General features: G+C 42.2%; 17 non-coding genes across 17 annotated transcripts; all 17 read right to left on the reverse strand.

Annotated features, from left to right (window-relative positions):
- Window positions 1-93: 93 nt before the first annotated feature.
- Window positions 94-212, reverse strand: LOC143698172 (5S ribosomal RNA). The gene has a single exon (XR_013187172.1). It is a non-coding gene; the product is annotated as a 5S ribosomal RNA (ribosomal RNA).
- A 169-nt stretch (window positions 213-381) lies between these two features.
- On the reverse strand, window positions 382-500 carry LOC143698173 (5S ribosomal RNA). The gene has a single exon (XR_013187173.1). It is a non-coding gene; the product is annotated as a 5S ribosomal RNA (ribosomal RNA).
- A 178-nt stretch (window positions 501-678) lies between these two features.
- On the reverse strand, window positions 679-797 carry LOC143698174 (5S ribosomal RNA). The gene has a single exon (XR_013187174.1). It is a non-coding gene; the product is annotated as a 5S ribosomal RNA (ribosomal RNA).
- A 178-nt stretch (window positions 798-975) lies between these two features.
- LOC143698175 (5S ribosomal RNA) lies at window positions 976-1,094 on the reverse strand. The gene has a single exon (XR_013187175.1). It is a non-coding gene; the product is annotated as a 5S ribosomal RNA (ribosomal RNA).
- A 169-nt stretch (window positions 1,095-1,263) lies between these two features.
- Window positions 1,264-1,382, reverse strand: LOC143698176 (5S ribosomal RNA). The gene has a single exon (XR_013187176.1). It is a non-coding gene; the product is annotated as a 5S ribosomal RNA (ribosomal RNA).
- Window positions 1,383-1,559: 177 nt separating this feature from the next.
- Window positions 1,560-1,678, reverse strand: LOC143698177 (5S ribosomal RNA). The gene has a single exon (XR_013187177.1). It is a non-coding gene; the product is annotated as a 5S ribosomal RNA (ribosomal RNA).
- Window positions 1,679-1,847: 169 nt separating this feature from the next.
- LOC143698178 (5S ribosomal RNA) lies at window positions 1,848-1,966 on the reverse strand. Its single transcript, XR_013187178.1, has one exon. It is a non-coding gene; the product is annotated as a 5S ribosomal RNA (ribosomal RNA).
- Window positions 1,967-2,135: 169 nt separating this feature from the next.
- Window positions 2,136-2,254, reverse strand: LOC143698180 (5S ribosomal RNA). Its single transcript, XR_013187180.1, has one exon. It is a non-coding gene; the product is annotated as a 5S ribosomal RNA (ribosomal RNA).
- Window positions 2,255-2,423: 169 nt separating this feature from the next.
- Window positions 2,424-2,542, reverse strand: LOC143698033 (5S ribosomal RNA). The gene has a single exon (XR_013187036.1). It is a non-coding gene; the product is annotated as a 5S ribosomal RNA (ribosomal RNA).
- A 179-nt stretch (window positions 2,543-2,721) lies between these two features.
- LOC143697934 (5S ribosomal RNA) lies at window positions 2,722-2,840 on the reverse strand. The gene has a single exon (XR_013186936.1). It is a non-coding gene; the product is annotated as a 5S ribosomal RNA (ribosomal RNA).
- A 169-nt stretch (window positions 2,841-3,009) lies between these two features.
- LOC143698181 (5S ribosomal RNA) lies at window positions 3,010-3,128 on the reverse strand. The gene has a single exon (XR_013187182.1). It is a non-coding gene; the product is annotated as a 5S ribosomal RNA (ribosomal RNA).
- Window positions 3,129-3,297: 169 nt separating this feature from the next.
- Window positions 3,298-3,416, reverse strand: LOC143698182 (5S ribosomal RNA). Its single transcript, XR_013187183.1, has one exon. It is a non-coding gene; the product is annotated as a 5S ribosomal RNA (ribosomal RNA).
- A 177-nt stretch (window positions 3,417-3,593) lies between these two features.
- Window positions 3,594-3,712, reverse strand: LOC143698183 (5S ribosomal RNA). The gene has a single exon (XR_013187184.1). It is a non-coding gene; the product is annotated as a 5S ribosomal RNA (ribosomal RNA).
- A 178-nt stretch (window positions 3,713-3,890) lies between these two features.
- On the reverse strand, window positions 3,891-4,009 carry LOC143698184 (5S ribosomal RNA). Its single transcript, XR_013187185.1, has one exon. It is a non-coding gene; the product is annotated as a 5S ribosomal RNA (ribosomal RNA).
- Window positions 4,010-4,178: 169 nt separating this feature from the next.
- LOC143698185 (5S ribosomal RNA) lies at window positions 4,179-4,297 on the reverse strand. The gene has a single exon (XR_013187186.1). It is a non-coding gene; the product is annotated as a 5S ribosomal RNA (ribosomal RNA).
- A 176-nt stretch (window positions 4,298-4,473) lies between these two features.
- On the reverse strand, window positions 4,474-4,592 carry LOC143698186 (5S ribosomal RNA). Its single transcript, XR_013187187.1, has one exon. It is a non-coding gene; the product is annotated as a 5S ribosomal RNA (ribosomal RNA).
- Window positions 4,593-4,761: 169 nt separating this feature from the next.
- LOC143698187 (5S ribosomal RNA) lies at window positions 4,762-4,880 on the reverse strand. Its single transcript, XR_013187188.1, has one exon. It is a non-coding gene; the product is annotated as a 5S ribosomal RNA (ribosomal RNA).
- Between the last annotated feature and the right edge of the window lie 120 nt (window positions 4,881-5,000).

The following is a 5,000-nucleotide window of genomic DNA, read 5'->3' on the forward strand; positions in this document are numbered from 1 at the left end:
TCTTTCATGCTCTCTGAAGAATCTCAGAGACTTTTAAAGGCTTTCTGAAGAAGCACAGGGACTCTTTTTTTTTTTTTTTTTTTAAATCAAAAAAGCTTACAGCACCTGGTATTCCCAGGCGGTCTCCCATCCAAGTACTAACCAGGCCCGACCCTGCTTAGCTTCCGAGATCAGACGAGATCGGGCGTGACCAAGGTGGTATGGCCGTAAGCGAAAACTGCTGCCAAAATTGGGCTATTTAAAAGGTTAGACCATTAATGAAGAAAACTAAGAAGAACTTTTGAAAAAACTCAAACTCTTTCATGCTCTCTGAAGAATCTCAGAGACTTTTAAAGGCTTTCTGAAGAAGCTCAGGGACTCTTTTTTTGTTTAAATCAAAAAAGCTTACAGCACCTGGTATTCCCAGGCGGTCTCCCATCCAAGTACTAACCAGGCCCGACCCTGCTTAGCTTCCGAGATCAGACGAGATCGGGCGTGACCAAGGTGGTATGGCCGTAAGCGAAAACTGCTGCCAAAATTGGGCTATTTAAAAGGTTAGACCATTAATGAAGAAAACTAAGAAGAACTTTTGAAAAAACTCAAACTCTTTCATGCTCTCTGAAGAATCTCAGAGACTTTTAAAGGCTTTCTGAAGAAGCACAGGGACTCTTTTTTTTTTTTTTTTTTTTAAATCAAAAAAGCTTACAGCACCTGGTATTCCCAGGCGGTCTCCCATCCAAGTACTAACCAGGCCCGACCCTGCTTAGCTTCCGAGATCAGACGAGATCGGGCGTGACCAAGGTGGTATGGCCGTAAGCGAAAACTGCTGCCAAAATTGGGCTATTTAAAAGGTTAGACCATTAATGAAGAAAACTAAGAAGAACTTTTGAAAAAACTCAAACTCTTTCATGCTCTCTGAAGAATCTCAGAGACTTTTAAAGGCTTTCTGAAGAAGCACAGGGACTCTTTTTTTTTTTTTTTTTTTTAAATCAAAAAAGCTTACAGCACCTGGTATTCCCAGGCGGTCTCCCATCCAAGTACTAACCAGGCCCGACCCTGCTTAGCTTCCGAGATCAGACGAGATCGGGCGTGACCAAGGTGGTATGGCCGTAAGCGAAAACTGCTGCCAAAATTGGGCTATTTAAAAGGTTAGACCATTAATGAAGAAAACTAAGAAGAACTTTTGAAAAAACTCAAACTCTTTCATGCTCTCTGAAGAATCTCAGAGACTTTTAAAGGCTTTCTGAAGAAGCTCAGGGACTCTTTTTTTGTTTAAATCAAAAAAGCTTACAGCACCTGGTATTCCCAGGCGGTCTCCCATCCAAGTACTAACCAGGCCCGACCCTGCTTAGCTTCCGAGATCAGACGAGATCGGGCGTGACCAAGGTGGTATGGCCGTAAGCGAAAACTGCTGCCAAAATTGGGCTATTTAAAAGGTTAGACCATTAATGAAGAAAACTAAGAAGAACTTTTGAAAAAACTCAAACTCTTTCATGCTCTCTGAAGAATCTCAGAGACTTTTAAAGGCTTTCTGAAGAAGCACAGGGACTCTTTTTTTTTTTTTTTTTTTAAATCAAAAAAGCTTACAGCACCTGGTATTCCCAGGCGGTCTCCCATCCAAGTACTAACCAGGCCCGACCCTGCTTAGCTTCCGAGATCAGACGAGATCGGGCGTGACCAAGGTGGTATGGCCGTAAGCTAAAACTGCTGCCAAAATTGGGCTATTTAAAAGGTTAGACCATTAATGAAGAAAACTAAGAAGAACTTTTGAAAAAACTCAAACTCTTTCATGCTCTCTGAAGAATCTCAGAGACTTTTAAAGGCTTTCTGAAGAAGCTCAGGGACTCTTTTTTTGTTTAAATCAAAAAAGCTTACAGCACCTGGTATTCCCAGGCGGTCTCCCATCCAAGTACTAACCAGGCCCGACCCTGCTTAGCTTCCGAGATCAGACGAGATCGGGCGTGACCAAGGTGGTATGGCCGTAAGCGAAAACTGCTGCCAAAATTGGGCTATTTAAAAGGTTAGACCATTAATGAAGAAAACTAAGAAGAACTTTTGAAAAAACTCAAACTCTTTCATGCTCTCTGAAGAATCTCAGAGACTTTTAAAGGCTTTCTGAAGAAGCTCAGGGACTCTTTTTTTTTTTAAATCAAAAAAGCTTACAGCACCTGGTATTCCCAGGCGGTCTCCCATCCAAGTACTAACCAGGCCCGACCCTGCTTAGCTTCCGAGATCAGACGAGATCGGGCGTGACCAAGGTGGTATGGCCGTAAGCGAAAACTGCTGCCAAAATTGGGCTATTTAAAAGGTTAGACCATTAATGAAGAAAACTAAGAAGAACTTTTGAAAAAACTCAAACTCTTTCATGCTCTCTGAAGAATCTCAGAGACTTTTAAAGGCTTTCTGAAGAAGCTCAGGGACTCTTTTTTTGTTTAAATCAAAAAAGCTTACAGCACCTGGTATTCCCAGGCGGTCTCCCATCCAAGTACTAACCAGGCCCGACCCTGCTTAGCTTCCGAGATCAGACGAGATCGGGCGTGGCCAAGGTGGTATGAACGTAAGCGAAAACTGCTGCCAAAATTGGGCTATTTAAAAGGTTAGACCATTAATGAAGAAAACTAAGAAGAACTTTTGAAAAAACTCAAACTCTTTCATGCTCTCTGAAGAATCTCAGAGACTTTTAAAGGCTTTCTGAAGAAGCACAGGGACTCTTTTTTTTTTTTTTTTTTTTTAAATCAAAAAAGCTTACAGCACCTGGTATTCCCAGGCGGTCTCCCATCCAAGTACTAACCAGGCCCGACCCTGCTTAGCTTCCGAGATCAGACGAGATCGGGCGTGGCCAAGGTGGTATGGCCGTAAGCGAAAACTGCTGCCAAAATTGGGCTATTTAAAAGGTTAGACCATTAATGAAGAAAACTAAGAAGAACTTTTGAAAAAACTCAAACTCTTTCATGCTCTCTGAAGAATCTCAGAGACTTTTAAAGGCTTTCTGAAGAAGCTCAGGGACTCTTTTTTTGTTTAAATCAAAAAAGCTTACAGCACCTGGTATTCCCAGGCGGTCTCCCATCCAAGTACTAACCAGGCCCGACCCTGCTTAGCTTCCGAGATCAGACGAGATCGGGCGTGACCAAGGTGGTATGGCCGTAAGCGAAAACTGCTGCCAAAATTGGGCTATTTAAAAGGTTAGACCATTAATGAAGAAAACTAAGAAGAACTTTTGAAAAAACTCAAACTCTTTCATGCTCTCTGAAGAATCTCAGAGACTTTTAAAGGCTTTCTGAAGAAGCTCAGGGACTCTTTTTTTTTTTAAATCAAAAAAGCTTACAGCACCTGGTATTCCCAGGCGGTCTCCCATCCAAGTACTAACCAGGCCCGACCCTGCTTAGCTTCCGAGATCAGACGAGATCGGGCGTGACCAAGGTGGTATGGCCGTAAGCGAAAACTGCTGCCAAAATTGGGCTATTTAAAAGGTTAGACCATTAATGAAGAAAACTAAGAAGAACTTTTGAAAAAACTCAAACTCTTTCATGCTCTCTGAAGAATCTCAGAGACTTTTAAAGGCTTTCTGAAGAAGCACAGGGACTCTTTTTTTTTTTTTTTTTTTAAATCAAAAAAGCTTACAGCACCTGGTATTCCCAGGCGGTCTCCCATCCAAGTACTAACCAGGCCCGACCCTGCTTAGCTTCCGAGATCAGACGAGATCGGGCGTGACCAAGGTGGTATGGCCGTAAGCGAAAACTGCTGCCAAAATTGGGCTATTTAAAAGGTTAGACCATTAATGAAGAAAACTAAGAAGAACTTTTGAAAAAACTCAAACTCTTTCATGCTCTCTGAAGAATCTCAGAGACTTTTAAAGGCTTTCTGAAGAAGCACAGGGACTCTTTTTTTTTTTTTTTTTTTTAAATCAAAAAAGCTTACAGCACCTGGTATTCCCAGGCGGTCTCCCATCCAAGTACTAACCAGGCCCGACCCTGCTTAGCTTCCGAGATCAGACGAGATCGGGCGTGACCAAGGTGGTATGGCCGTAAGCGAAAACTGCTGCCAAAATTGGGCTATTTAAAAGGTTAGACCATTAATGAAGAAAACTAAGAAGAACTTTTGAAAAAACTCAAACTCTTTCATGCTCTCTGAAGAATCTCAGAGACTTTTAAAGGCTTTCTGAAGAAGCTCAGGGACTCTTTTTTTGTTTAAATCAAAAAAGCTTACAGCACCTGGTATTCCCAGGCGGTCTCCCATCCAAGTACTAACCAGGCCCGACCCTGCTTAGCTTCCGAGATCAGACGAGATCGGGCGTGACCAAGGTGGTATGGCCGTAAGCGAAAACTGCTGCCAAAATTGGGCTATTTAAAAGGTTAGACCATTAATGAAGAAAACTAAGAAGAACTTTTGAAAAAACTCAAACTCTTTCATGCTCTCTGAAGAATCTCAGAGACTTTTAAAGGCTTTCTGAAGAAGCACAGGGACTCTTTTTTTTTTTTTTTTTTAAATCAAAAAAGCTTACAGCACCTGGTATTCCCAGGCGGTCTCCCATCCAAGTACTAACCAGGCCCGACCCTGCTTAGCTTCCGAGATCAGACGAGATCGGGCGTGACCAAGGTGGTATGGCCGTAAGCTAAAACTGCTGCCAAAATTGGGCTATTTAAAAGGTTAGACCATTAATGAAGAAAACTAAGAAGAACTTTTGAAAAAACTCAAACTCTTTCATGCTCTCTGAAGAATCTCAGAGACTTTTAAAGGCTTTCTGAAGAAGCTCAGGGACTCTTTTTTTGTTTAAATCAAAAAAGCTTACAGCACCTGGTATTCCCAGGCGGTCTCCCATCCAAGTACTAACCAGGCCCGACCCTGCTTAGCTTCCGAGATCAGACGAGATCGGGCGTGACCAAGGTGGTATGGCCGTAAGCGAAAACTGCTGCCAAAATTGGGCTATTTAAAAGGTTAGACCATTAATGAAGAAAACTAAGAAGAACTTTTGAAAAAACTCAAACTCTTTCATGCTCTCTGAAGAATCTCAGAGACTTTTA

Source organism: Siphateles boraxobius, unplaced genomic scaffold (assembly GCF_051911475.1).
Source record: "Siphateles boraxobius isolate OS27281-9 unplaced genomic scaffold, OSU_SipBor_1 313, whole genome shotgun sequence".
In the NCBI taxonomy this organism is placed as follows: domain Eukaryota; kingdom Metazoa; phylum Chordata; class Actinopteri; order Cypriniformes; family Leuciscidae; genus Siphateles; species Siphateles boraxobius.